Source organism: Camelus dromedarius, chromosome 34 (assembly GCF_036321535.1).
Source record: "Camelus dromedarius isolate mCamDro1 chromosome 34, mCamDro1.pat, whole genome shotgun sequence".
Taxonomy (NCBI): domain Eukaryota; kingdom Metazoa; phylum Chordata; class Mammalia; order Artiodactyla; family Camelidae; genus Camelus; species Camelus dromedarius.
This window is the reverse complement of record NC_087469.1, coordinates 4316784-4330841: the sequence shown is the minus strand read 5'-3', so window position 1 is coordinate 4330841 and position 14058 is coordinate 4316784. Positions and strand designations below refer to the sequence as shown.

The window sequence follows — 14058 nt, the reverse complement described above, 5'->3', positions numbered from 1 at the left end:
AGATCTAATTGGATTTATTAAATTATGCTTGAATCAGGCAGCACCCCACCTAGCAAACAGAAAAGACCTCCATCAAACTGCAGAGAAAGAAAGGGTTCAAAGGCAGAGCAGAAACAGGAAAAAAAAAAAAAAGAAAATATTATAAAAGAATGCATTGTTTTAGGCAAGGTCACCCTCCCAAAGGGAACAGAAGGGGCCAGTTGGATGGATTATCTCATTAGCGCTGACTGGGTAATTCCGTGTTGACTGTTTAAAGGTTACTTTCCTGGGAAAGGTTGTAACTGCAACTTGGTTACGTATTAAGTTTGTTTTGCTGACATAGGGCCTTAGCAGAGTGACTCTATTTGGGGCCTGTTGTTTCTTTCTAATAAGGTGTATAACATAATGATTTGATATTTGTATATATTGAAAAATGATCACCACAATAAGTCTAATTAAGATCTATCACCACACATAGTGACAATTTTTTTTTTTCTTGTGATGTTAATCTTTAAGATCTAGTCTCTTAGCAACTCTCAAATATGCCCTTTAGTTTTCTAAACTCCTTTGGTCTTGTTTCCTTTTATCTGACTCCTAAAAATATAATGTGGATGTTTAAAGAGGCAGCATGAAGTGATGAAATGAGGAGAATGGGTTTTGGAGATATGCAGCTTTGTTTTGAATCTTGTCCCCTAACTGAAGTGCACAAGAGATGTGTGCTTTGGACGTATCTCTCCGAGGCTCAGTTTACTCACATATAAAAGGGGTATGAAAAGAAACACCTACTTCATAGGGTACTTTACAGATGAAATGAGACAGTATAAAGCTCCTAGCAGTATCTGACACTGGAACATAATAGCTAATACATTTTATTTCCTTTATCACACTTCTCCATGTACTCACTACCCATTTTCACCTGAGCTCACACACACACACACACACACACACACACACACACATTACCTGTCAGAGAGAAACAGGGCCTTTCTTTCCTACAAGAAATAAATCCAACCTGCTTTAGGTCATTTCTTTTCCTACAGTATATAAACTCATTGCTCACTCTGAATAAATAAAAACATCACTGCTTTTCCTACCATTCTTTCTAGTTCTTGGACATCTACTGCATTATTTCTATTTTCCTTCAACATGTGTACATTATAATTGAAAGAGAAAATGCCAGGTTGCTTGTTTGTTTTCCAAATTTTAAACTCTTGATTTTGTTACACAAAAGAAATCCAGTTTAACCTAAACCACAGAAAATGGCAATTTACAGTTTGGAATTTTGCTATTTACTTATGGTTGTCTCTGAACCCACAAAACCCATATAGCAGAAGAAAATTTTGTATTCACATCTGAAAGCATGCTCAAAATTTGGCCTTTGATTTTTCCTAAAATGGTAATGGGTTTGCTCATGAATGGTCCCTAACCCCAATGAGTGGTTCACATTTTCTGTCTAGGACCTAAATTAATGATATCTCACAGAGCTCAGTTCAGGAAACCAGAACGTAATCGTCAAAGGGATAGGCATTGGAAATCATAAAATTTGGGGCAAGATGCCAGGAAACTCCACTTGCCCCAAAAGAGTTCCTCAAATGAACTGCAAAGCTTACTTTCTCTTTCTAGCTCTCAGACTGCAAGATGGCCTATATTTTTAGAATCATTAACTCACTTTTTTGCTGCCATTTGACAAAAACAAAAACAACAGGTGGAGACATTTCCAGAAAGCTCTCAAATACCATATTCTAAACCCAATGCATTTTGAGACCAGAGGCACCCATCAGGCAGAGCCTTGGGCCTCCCATAGACGCCCTGCAACCAGAGGGTAAGAACAAAGGGCAGAGAGGAGGACTTCTGGCTGGCTGGGTGGGGAAACCTCACAGAAAAGTTCTCATTTAAGCTGAGCCTTAAGGACAAGAAGAATCTCAACAGACAAATGTGAGGAAGGACTCTCTCATCCTAGCTTGTGAATCTGGATTTGTGAGAAGTTACCTCTGATGGTCAGAGTCCTAACTGATGTAGCAGGTATAAGTCTTATGCTTTATCCAGCAAGGCTCTCGTTCAGATTTGCTGGAGAAATCAAAAGATTCACTGATAAGCAAAAGCTAAAAGATTTCAGCACCATCAAACCAGCTTTACAACAAATGTTAAAGGAAACTCTCTAGTCATCAAAACATGAGAAAAGAGAACAAAAAGAAGAAAAAGATAATAATAAAAAAGAATCTATCTACAAAAGATTGCTTTGGCAGTTCAGGGTCTTTTATGGTTCCGTATAAATTTTGGAATTGTTTGTTCTAGTTCTGTGAAGAATATTGTGAGTACTTTACAGGGGTTGCATTGAATCTGTAGACTGCTTTGGGTAGTACAGCCATTTTGATAATGTTGATTCTTCCCATCCAAGAGCACGAGGTATCTTTCCATTTCTTTGTATCATCTTCAATTTCCTTCATCAATGTTTCATAGTTTTCAGAGTATAGGTAACCTCCTTAGTTAAGTTTATTTCTAGGTATGTTGTTGTTTTTGATGCCATGGAAATGTTTATGCCAATTATAAAATTCTGATTTTTGAAGTGAAAAGGAAAAAAAACTGAATGAAGGGCCACAAAATATCCTTCTTTGTTATGGGTGAGTTGTATTCCATTACACATACATGCTGCATCTTCTTTATCCATCCGTCTATTGATGTGCACTTAGGATGCTTCCATATCTTGGCAATTATAAACAATGTTGCTCTTAATAGCAGGGTGTATGTATCTTCTTGAATTAATTCTTATTTTGCAGTTGGCTTTATTCCTTTGATAACTATGTACAGTTTAAAAAGCTAAAAGTCCAAATGTTCTTAGAAACAATGAACAGTACATATATGTAATTTTTAAAATATGTGCAGTATATTGTGTATGTGTATTTACATGCAATATATTGTATATGTGCAGTCAAACTGTAACAACTTTACCTAATAAAACTGGAAAATGAAAAAAATATGTATTGAGAATCCAGTCATTTGTCAGCACCTCCACTGCTACTTCCGTGATCAGAACCACATCTCTCACCCTGGATGCTACAACAGCCCTCCACCTGCTCTCTGGGCTCTGCCCTTGGCTCCCCTACTATCATTTCTCAATACAGCAGCTGCGGTGGCTCTTTCGAAAACATAAGCCAAATCATGAGATGTCTCTGCTCAAAATTCTGCACAGCTCCTCATTCCATCAGAGTGAGAACCAGAGTCTCTATGACTTACAAAGGCTGTACGCCATCTGGTCCCCTCTTACCTCTCGGCTTTGTCTGCTACTTCTCTCCTCTGCATTCATTCTGCTTCAGCCACACTGGCATTCTGCGCCTCACACACACCAAACACATGTCCACCATAGGGTCTACTTGTTTTCTCTGCCTGGAATTTTCTCCATGTCCCCAGAAGTCCATCACCTAATTCCCCACCTCTTTGAAAACTTGATGATATCTCTTTTTCAATGAGACTTACTCTGACTATTTAATACCGTAACCCGCCCCATCCCACCTCCAGACACTGCTGACCACCCCCTACCCCCCACCCCCACACTGCATTACTTTTCATCCACAGGCCCATCAACTTCTAATATGCTCGATAATTAGCTTACACACCATCGTATTGTTTCCTGCGAGATTCCCCAATAGAATGCTGGCTCCATGAGAGCAAGGACTTCTGTCTATTTTATTCACTGATGTGTCCCGAGTACCTAGTGCAGAACCTGGAACATAGAAGGCACTCAGTACGTGAATACAGATGAACGAATGAAAAGGGAAAATATAAATTCTGGGACTAAATTGTTTCTTACGAACAGAGCAAGTCAGTCAATCAAAAGCACAAACTTCCAAGCTCTCTTAAGTCTTGAGGACCCCAGTCAGTGGACCCCAGAGGACCCCAGCGCTCAAAGCGCTGAGGAGCAGAGGGCAACAGCTGTGACTTTTGATTTCGCCCATCACGCAGCAGTGCCTGGCAACCTCGGGATCTTGCGTGGTTAAATACTTACTGGAAAAGAAAGAGCACCAGCCCCTGCTGGACCCAGGGCCACGAAAGGGAGCTGTGCAGGTGAGGCACAAAATACAGAACTAACGCAGTGACCCTGGCTGCTCAGCATTTCTTTCCCACCTTATTGACATCTCACACCCTCACCTTGCAGTATCCAGAAAGGCTCCACCTTCCCCTCCTGGCACCCTAAGGGGGATTGTTACACCCAGGCAATGGAGTAATGAAATTCCCCCTGTTGAATGCCTATCATGAGCCAGACATTATTTCATTTGACTACACAGATATCCATTGGCCAAATTTCTAATGCAGAGGCTCCAAAGGGTGGTAGAGTCTATGACAGACGCTCACAAATTGTTTAAAGAAGCAATAACAACCTGAAGGGTTGGGGGGTAGGACAGAGTCCCTCTGCTTCTCTGCATCATAGTTAAGCCTGACCTGCCTGTCAAAGTCATGAGTTTCATCAGCTGGTGGTTTCATAAAGATGTGAGCCTGGTTTCCCGGTCCCTTCCCATCTTCTGACTGCCAGACTTTGATCTGCCACTTCACCTCCTCACCTCATTGCTTCCCAACCAGCTCATCAAGGTTGGAAATCATGTGTTGCCCAAAGCTCACATGTAAGTTTCACCCACAGGTAGAGGAAGACAAACCAACTTAAAAAATTATTTGAGCGCCTTTCATGCATCTGACAAATATTTATTGAGCACCCAGTGTGATCCAAGCTCTTTTATAGTCATTGATGATTCAGCAAATAGGAGACACAGATTCCTGTTCCCAAAGAGCTTACATTCTAGTAGAGGGGAAATGAGACTAGACAACTGTTTTTTTTAAAGATCAAAAATAGTAAAAAATATCATGTGCAGAATTAAGAACCTCTATGAAGAAGTGACAGTGAAACTAAGATCTGAAGGTCAAGACAGGAGTTCCCATGCCAAAATTATGAGGAAGTACATTCTAGGCAAAGAAAACAGCTAGTGCAAAAGTCCTGAGGTTGCAACAAGCTTGGACTGTGAGGCAGAGAAAGAGTCTACTATGGACGGAGGAGAGTTGGTTCAAGGGAGATTGGCCATGGGTGGGGTAAGAAGGTGGTTGGGGCTTGATCAGAGGCTTTGCGGACTTGGGTAAGGAGTGTGGATTTTATCTAAGTACAGATCCAGGACTTCCCAGGCACATACCCCTCCCACCAGACACAAACACCCATTGTGTCCCACCTCTTCTCTGTAGCAAAGCTTTAGCCTCCTAGGCCTTCCTGAGTTCCAGAGAGCAACTTTAGTCAGAGAAGTGAGAACATGCAGAAACAACGGAAAGCAGTCCAGCAAGATAAAACAATAGCTTAACCATAAATCTTAAAATGTTAGCAATCTGATTCAACTTAAACTCATAGCAACTTGGTTAACTTCTTTGTCGATTGCATCGTAATCAGATCTTTAACCACACTTCATAGACGGTTATTGTTTCACTCCGATGATTTTGCAAAAATGCTTCATCTTCAAGAAGATCCATAGAAAGGACTTTTTGACAAGCACAGGTTTCTGATAACTTTCAGATCATACCACTGATCCTTTCATTGCTTCCGTAGAATTCAACATGCAGAATAGGTCTTGTTTATAATCACAGTGACCCAGTTTTTTTAAAAAAAAGATAGCACCCAAATTGTTAAAAACACTGGGAAGGAAAAGAGTAGAGTGAGAGACAAGAGGGAACACTTAGCTGGCATAGTCAGATAAGTGGTGGCAGTTTAAGCCAAGGCCTGCAGGGCAGAGGGGAGCTGGGAGAGGAGGGGAAGATGGTCCAGCAGAAGGGGCAGCTTGTAGGAAGTCGGGGGCATAAATGCATTTGTGTGAGGTGGGATGCAGTGAGCACGACGATGAATGGCATGGGGCGAGGGTTCTTAAAGTGCAGAGGGAGGCTCTTGGAGTGTTTTGAGCGGAAAAACCGTATGTCCGAGGCAGAGCGAAGTTCTCTCTAGCTGCTCCACAGAGTCACCGGAACAAGACTTGGTTCCCTCCTCTGGCTAATCTGAGAAGTAAATTTGTGATGCTCTCAAATCCGTCTCTGGATTTATGCAGGCATATAAATAAATGCCCAGTAAAGTGTCAAAACAAATAAAAATAAAAATAAAAAAAGACAGAAGCTGTTATCCCCATTGCACAGAAAAGTAAACCGAGGTGCAGGTGAAATAATAAGATGGAAGTACAGGAAGTGAAATATTTTGCCCTGAAATCACATACTAGTTACCGGAAGTGCCATCCATCCCTTCCAGCCCCTTGGTCAATGCAGTGCTCTTTCCATGATGCCTCCAGGTTTTCCCGTAAACAACTATGCTATTTATTGGACATCCCTGGGTCCCAAGGAGAGAAAAAAAGTGAAGTTCAAAATAGAAAGTCTAATTGAGATTAGTAGAGAAATGCAAGCCAACATCTACTGAGCATGTCAGAGAGGCAGCAGGCAAGATCCCTGCTCTCAAGAAATTTCATCAGAGTTAGTCATTTGGAAGATATCAGTAAGTGCCAACAGTGTGCCAGGCATTGCACTAGGTGCCTCGCATACAAAGATGAGCCAGACACAAAACCTGCTTTCAAGAAACCTGTCTAGAAGATATATATATATTATACATAATATATATATATGGAAAAAATGTTAAAAGCAAAGAAATAAAAAAATACACTCTAGACTAGATCTATATAAGCCAAAATCATTCATCAATTTAGTAAATTTAGCTTTTAAAACTGGTTTTGGAGAGGAGGGTATAGCTCATAGTGGTAGAGTGCACGCTTAGCATGCATGAGGTCCTGGATTCAAACCCCAGTACCTCCTCTAAAAATAAATAAATAAGTAGAACTAATTATCTCCCCCCAACAAAGAGCACACACAAACAAAAAAAACACCTGGTTTTTGTTTTAATTAGCTAGGCAGATGATTCGGCATCTTGCAATTGAAGAAAAGCAACTGCTTTACTTTTTTTTTTTCTGACCTTTGCTAGTAATTTTAATAAGTATGGCAGTTATTCACGGCCTTACAGAACTACAATTATTTATACTGACAGTAAGTGTCAGATAGAACCACAACACAGTAAACACACACACACAAAAATGCTCACTAATGATGATGGTAATAACAGGAAAGCCAAGCTGGGAAAGTTTCATCAGTGAACTCTTCCTAGAATAGATGATTTTTAATCAAGACTTAAGAGACTTGTTTTGGTAGAGAAAATGAGGAAATAATTACTACATACTGTCGACTTCTCAAAAGTGCCATCACATGTATTTTAATTTTTTACAGTAAGGAGAATAAGACTGTAGGGAAAAATTTGTTTGGTGGAAAACTGCACTGTCTTCTTTTTTTTTTTTTTGAGGTATAATTGATATATAACATTGTATTAGTTTCAGGTGTACAATTAGGTACTTGTATAGACTGCAACCTGATCACCACAGTAAGTCTTGTTAGCATCTGTCACCACAGAGAGCTACAGAAATTTTTTTCTTGCGGTGAGAACTTTTAAGATCTCTCCTAGGAACTTTCAAATATGCAAACCATATTTGCAGATCAGAGTGTATGATCTATCATGGAGAATACTCTCTGGGAACATGAAAAAATCTGTATTCTGACGAAGTTAGGTAGGATGTCCCAATATGTCACTTTAAGTCAGGGTACTTGGTAGTGTTCAAGTATTGTATGCTTTCTGTCCAGTTGTTCTGCTAAAGAGAGCACTGAAATCTTCAAGAACAAAAACAAAAGAAATACGCAATATACTATTATTGACAATAGTTGCCCTGCCCTTTTGACTCCCTTCACTTGTTTTGCCTCTTATTTAAAATATTTGCCCTTATATGTGCAAACCATTGTGTAACTGTGGTATCCAAGTACACAGTTGGAGTGAACAATGCCCTCCCCTGAAATATAATGCTCAGCCTCCCAAACGCAAGTCTAGTTCAGTCTCCTCAAGGCCTTCTGCTCCCCCTTAAGTGGTCAGCAACCCTGTGCAAGTACAGCGCCCGAAGAGGGGGAAAGAGAGACAAGCTCTCTTGACATTTGTCGCTGAAGGATGCCTCTGTCATCACCAGATTAGCTGTCCCTGGAAGAGTCACTCTGGGAGCTGGTTGCACAGATGCCCTGAGGAAACTCTGAGGGACTTTCCATTTGCTGATACAGTCTAGACGGAAAAGTTCCTCGAGAGATGTCAAGTTCATGCCTCACTGTGAGGTTCACTCAGAGATTCTCAGGCTGACAACTCTGTCAGTGCAGCAACTTCCCAGCAGGCAAGTCTGCCCCAAGAAAGCTGGGTGAGGCCAGGTCCCAGCACTGTGCCCTTCACCTCCTCACTCCACCAGCACCAAGGCCGGCCCACTGGTTCCCTCTCCAGCCATCATGGTTATTTCATAGCAGGAAACTGGAACTCCTGGCTTTACCTGCCACCAAGTCTTGAAGTTGGCCTCGCAGTTTCCCTCCCACTACACTCCCTAACCTTCAACGCTGGAGCAAAGTGTCTGTCCTTCCAAAGAAAGTTTCCCTGAGTTCCTCATAAATTTTCTACCTTCTCTTCCGAGCAATGCACATTAAGAAAATTGGAAGACGGAAGGAAAGTTATAGTTATAGTTTCTCCCTGGGGCAATGGAGGAAAAAGTCACAATTCCATAGTCAGGAAAGGCCAGTCAAGTGATTTCTTTGGGTAATTTCTGCTGTAAGTGATTTACTGCCTCCATTGAAAAGTCAAGAAGCAGCCTCATCTTAAAGTTCTGCCCGACAGGCATCGAGCTGCACTTAGAATCAATTAGCTTAGAACTTGAGAAATAACACTTCTGTGTTCCCCATGCAAAAATTCAGGTTTGAAATTAAAGTTTACTTTTCCTTTGCAATGAGAAAAAGAAATGAGGTAACTTTTACAAATAGATTTTGAGATCTTGAGATAGGTAATCCAATTACTAACTAGTCCTACTGCCACTGAAAAGCAGTCACACTGCATCCCACCAGCCCCCTCCTTTTTTTTTTTTTTTTTTTTGAGAGTACTGCTTCTTCCCAAAGCACTCCCAACTTAAAAGGAAAATGGCATTTAATTTGTACTATGGTTCTGAGTCTTTTTCTCAATCATCTTTCCTTATAGTTGGATATTCTGATATTTATAATAACTCTTGCATTTTACAGTATACAAAGGAAAAGCTCAAATTAAAATGGATTCACCACTCTAATTATCCAAATAGCTACAGCTCTCACCACAGTATTGCCAGAGTCCTCAGCCTTTACTCACCCCTGCAGCTGCCAAATTGAGAGAGGTGTGGGGATTTCCACCCAATTTCAAGGGTGATTGCTTGAAAAGAAAGTTATATTCAGATTAAGCAGCTCCACTGCCCGCGTGACTAATCTTGGTTCATCAGTTTCATGGGCCCTGCTGACTCACTTCTCCATTTAAGATGTTTCTTGCCCAGGAAATGACACTTACGCCACCAGAATCCATTTCCACTTTGAAGGATGCCAAAGTTATAAAGCAGCGTGGGAAAAGGCTCAGCTCCTTCTGTGTGAGTTACAACACGACTACCAGTAAAGGAGAAAAACGTTCTACCTTTTACAGGAATCCTCTGTTTATCTGACATTATTGACCAGTGTTGAGAAGTGAAGCAGGGACGAGTGACCAACCAGACTGGGCTCTCCGGTTTGTCTGAGCCTTGGTGGGGTCACCAAGGGTCATGGATATGAGCTTCAAGCTCAAGGATCAGGTCTTCACATTTCTCCAGTTATACAGTAGAGATTAAGTTTTGGCTGTGCTCTTAAGAGACTGATTTATAAGCCAAAATGCCAATTTGTTCAGTTTTTATGCACACACAAATGCACATGATCAAACTGTCAAATGGATAAAATTCCAGTGTCCATTAGTCAATATAATCACTTCCCAGTTTTAAAAAGATCTATTTAGAGATCAAATCATTATCAGAAGTTTACTTCTGTGTATATTATCCCATGTACCGTCTTCTGTGCCTCCCCGTCGAGCCTGTGAACTCTTGGAGATCAGGACCTGTGTCTCTTTCATCTTTATATTCCCAGGGCCCAGCTCAGTGCCTGGTATATAGTAGACACTGAAATATTTTTTAATGCATGAGTGATTGAATAATAAAGATTAATGTGAAATCTCCCTGCAAATTGTAAGGCGCTGTAACACACCAAGAATTATGACTCCGAATAAGGAATTATGTCCTTAAGCTACAACAGACTAATGTACACACTTTCACAACAGCAGTAACAGAAGTATGAAAGCCAACACAGGGGAGCAAGTGAAGGTGCACGTGTGTCAGAGCAAGATTACTGTCATAATGTCGACGAACGTTTTTAGATGATGTTATAAGAGATGTAAACTAGAGAAAATGAGGTTTCTTAAAGCATTTTAGATGACAAAAATGTAAGAATGAATTGTGAAGAGAGAAAGGGGACGCCCCAAAACTAAAACTTCAAACCTCTGCACCATGTGTCCACCAGTTCAGAAACTGGGTTCTACACCCAATAGGAAACTGGGCAGTGTCTCCAAAAGAGACTGTTCAAAATTTCCCGCTTGCATTCCTTTTATTTAAAAAAATTTCTTTGTATTTTTTTCTTTTGGGGGGAAGTAATTAGGTTTATTTATTTACTTATTTATTTTAACGGAAGTACTGGGAAATGAACCCAGGACCTTGTGCACGCTAAGGAACCACTGAGCTTATACCCTCCCTCCTGCATTTATTTGACCTTAAAGAGCAGGAATGAGGAAAAGCAAAAATATGGGTAGGTCAACGAGTGAAAAATTTTCAGAGAATATTATCAGGGTCATCTCACCTTAGAAGAAGAGAGCCGTCACACTGAGCGTGTTGACGTGAGATGTGGAGAACAGTTGGGCTAAAATGTGCACCGAGTTAGAAATAATCCATAGCGGATAGACCCTGGTCTGGCCAGAAGAATATTTTGAATTTCGAAATGTATTAGGTATGACAAAGAAGCTAAATAAAAAGTTACTGAATTCTCCAAACCTCTAAATCACAGGAAGAAATACATCAATGACAAACAAATCCCTAAGTCTGCTGTAACCGCCTTGAGGGAGAGGAACCAGTGATGGTCATGGTTTGGGGATGGGGAGGAGGCGCCCTAGCCTGAGACTTGGCAGAGCCACCAAACGGGTGAGTCATGGTTCAAGAAGCACCATTAATTCAATATCTGCCTCCAGTCACATCTACTCGTTTACGGAAGAATCTTTAGACTGGAAGAAGGAGACGTGCAGAAAACAGAAAGTGTCGCTTCCTCCTTTATTCACAGCATCTTAGTTTCCTTCTATTTTAAATGTAGGGTTTGTTTTTTTTTTAATCTCTGTTTTTATAAAATGTTGAGATAGGCCAGGAAAGATTTGGATAAGCTCTTCTTAAGCCTTTTAGCAAAAATATTCCTTTCTTTCCATTAGAAGGAACAGTTTTCTTGCTTCTTGCCCACGGTTTCTCTCCTGAAGGTCGCCATCCACCCCAAATCATACCTGTAGCTGGGATTTTTTTTGTTTCATTGTGTGTGATTTAGAGTTAGGAGAGGAAGCAGGAAAATCTTACTATAACAGCATTTTTTAAAAATCACAATTCCTCATGTACTAGATTAGCTGGGACTAATAGAAAACCAGGCAATAGGTAGGAGTGAGGGAGAGATACAACTTCAACACAGCAGAAATATATCAAGTGAAAAGTTGCTAGAAACTGCAAACGAGGCTGGGACACATGCATACCAATGTGCCTCCCAGATCCAGATTTTAAAGGAAGATTCAACTACCACGTCATTGGACAGGAATCAGGACAAAAGGAAATTCCTACTCGCACTGCCTGGTAACACTGACTAAACAGATACCACCACATTCAAAGTTGAGAACAGAGGGGAAAAAAATCAGCATGGAAACTATTTAAAACAAAACAAGAGAAAGAAAAAGTATTCCAGAGATTCACAGGCTTTATATATACCTTAATGATTTTTGGCTGGGGCCAGAAAAAAATTACAGGAAATTATTGGGCACCTTAAGTAGAACTGAAGAAGACATGAATGTATGAGAGTGGGGAAATAGAAGATATAAGATAAGCAAAATAATTTGACGTTATTATAGTGATTGGTACTTTTAAGTAAGTTTAAAATTTTTTATAGAACCAGTTTTTAAAAACTAAAGATCTATTAGAGATAATAAATCTGCCAAATTGCAAAACATTGCAATCTGTTCAGCCACAAAGAAATAATCTCACTTCAATGTATGAGTGATATGAGTAAGAAAACAATTTGTAAAATCTCACTTAAAATGGTAAGAATGATCATCGTGGGAATAATCTAATTTAGGTAATAAAAGCTATTCAGGGAAAAATGATAAAACTTATTAAGAGAAATAAAGGAACCCGAAAACAGATAAATGCTCGTAACAAGAAGACTGTTGTGAAGATGGCAGTTCTTTTCAAGTTAATATGCAGATTTAATGCAAATACCTAAAGCAGATCACATTAATAGGTATGGATTAAAATTTCTTATTCATATACTTCTCTGTCATAACATCTCTTGTAAGCTCTGGGGTCTTATGCATTAATTATATTTTCTATGCTTTATGATGTTTTGACATCTTTGGGGTCCTGGCTGGCTGGGGAGAGACTGCCCTTCAGGGCTAGTGAATTCCCGAGACAGTAAACAACCTGTTGGTCGGTGAGCCCACGTTTCCTATACAAACCAACCAATTCCAAGTCCAGACGGCCTTTATCTAGCGCTCACACCCACAGCCCACATTTTGCCTGGCCTAAATCAACTCAGAGCTAGACACCAGATGACTAGCCACAGCCCTGTGTCCCAGAGCCCACTGGAATTCCTCAAACAATCCTAAACTGTTTGCTTTTCCCTGCTTTGCCTTTCCCACAGAATACACAACAAAGGAAACATAATAAAGGCTGTGGCCTGTGCTTTTCCCTCCCTCCTCTCTGCCTCCAGAGGAGCCTCTGGTGCGCCCCCTGTGGCCCTGTGTGGCATGACAGGCTTTTCATTTTTAGGGCAACTTTTTCTTACAGTAACATTGAACTCTGTTTTCATTCAGTCATTTTTATAAAGTAAGAGCTGGGCACAACTCGTGTTACTTTTCTGCATTCTTTGGCCATGATGTCTAGTTTTTTTTTTGGTGGGTGGGGGTGGATAATTAGGTTTATTTATTTATTTTTGATGGAGGTACTGGGGATTGAACCCAAGACCTTATGCATGCTAACCACGCACTCTACCACTGAGCTATACCCTCCCCATGCCAGCTTCCTTTTTTTTAATGTCTAGTTTTTGTTGTCAGAAGCAGCTGCTGCAAAAAATATATATATATTTTATTTACAATGTTGAGCATCTATTGATCATTCACTAGTGACACATGCATCGGGCGAGCACTGCTCGTTTGCTGATAAAAAAGACAGAGGCTACAGAAGTCACAGTTTGTTCATTCATTCTACAGCTTTTCCCTGACTATTTAGCATGTGCTGGACAGTGTGCTGAGTGCAGGAGTGCGGCTCCAAAGTCATCTGAGACACGATCCTAGCCCTTAAAAGTGTCACAATCCAGCTGGGTAAGTAAAACATGAACAGAAAATTTCCATTGTGATTGGAAGTTAAGTGTAAATTTAACTTAGAGACCACTCTTTTGCTTTCACATCCTTTTTAAGGTTCTCCCAGAGTTGTTTCACAGCCATAATGCTGATACTAAAGTCCCATTTGTAAAAGTGTTTACTAATTTTGTCAGAAGAAGGAAAATGATTAGTAGGTATTTTCTGAGAGTGAACAAAAGAAAACTATACAAGATTCAGAGTCAAATCTGAAGACTTCGGCAGATTATTCTGTTTTGTTACTGCTTGTTTGTTTCTTTTTAATTGAACTACAGTCAGTTACAATGTGTCAGTTTCTGGTGTACAGCACAATGTCCCAGTCTTGCATATACATACATATATTGATTTTCATATTATTTTGTTACTGTTGAAGGGGAAATATGATTCCGCTGCATTTCACTTGGCTTCTAAGAATAGTTGCATTTTTTTCTTTTTAAACTGAGAAACATGGCTGAAAAACCAGAGGAAAAATACAAAACACACAC

General features: G+C 40.2%; 1 protein-coding gene across 3 annotated transcripts in view; it reads right to left on the bottom strand.

Annotated features, from left to right (window-relative positions):
- The window catches only part of TEX12 (testis expressed 12), a 41100-nt gene extending 31739 nt beyond the window's left edge, over nt 1–9361 (bottom strand). For 2 of the 3 annotated variants that reach the window (XR_010378903.1, XR_010378906.1), the window contains exon 1: nt 9224–9361. The gene's annotated coding sequence lies outside the window, so the exon portion shown is untranslated. Of the gene's footprint in view, nt 1–3593; nt 3701–9223 lie in introns of all 3 variants that reach the window. The other variant, XR_010378904.1, reaches the window with a different exon arrangement.
- Nucleotides 9362–14058: the final 4697 nt, after the last annotated feature.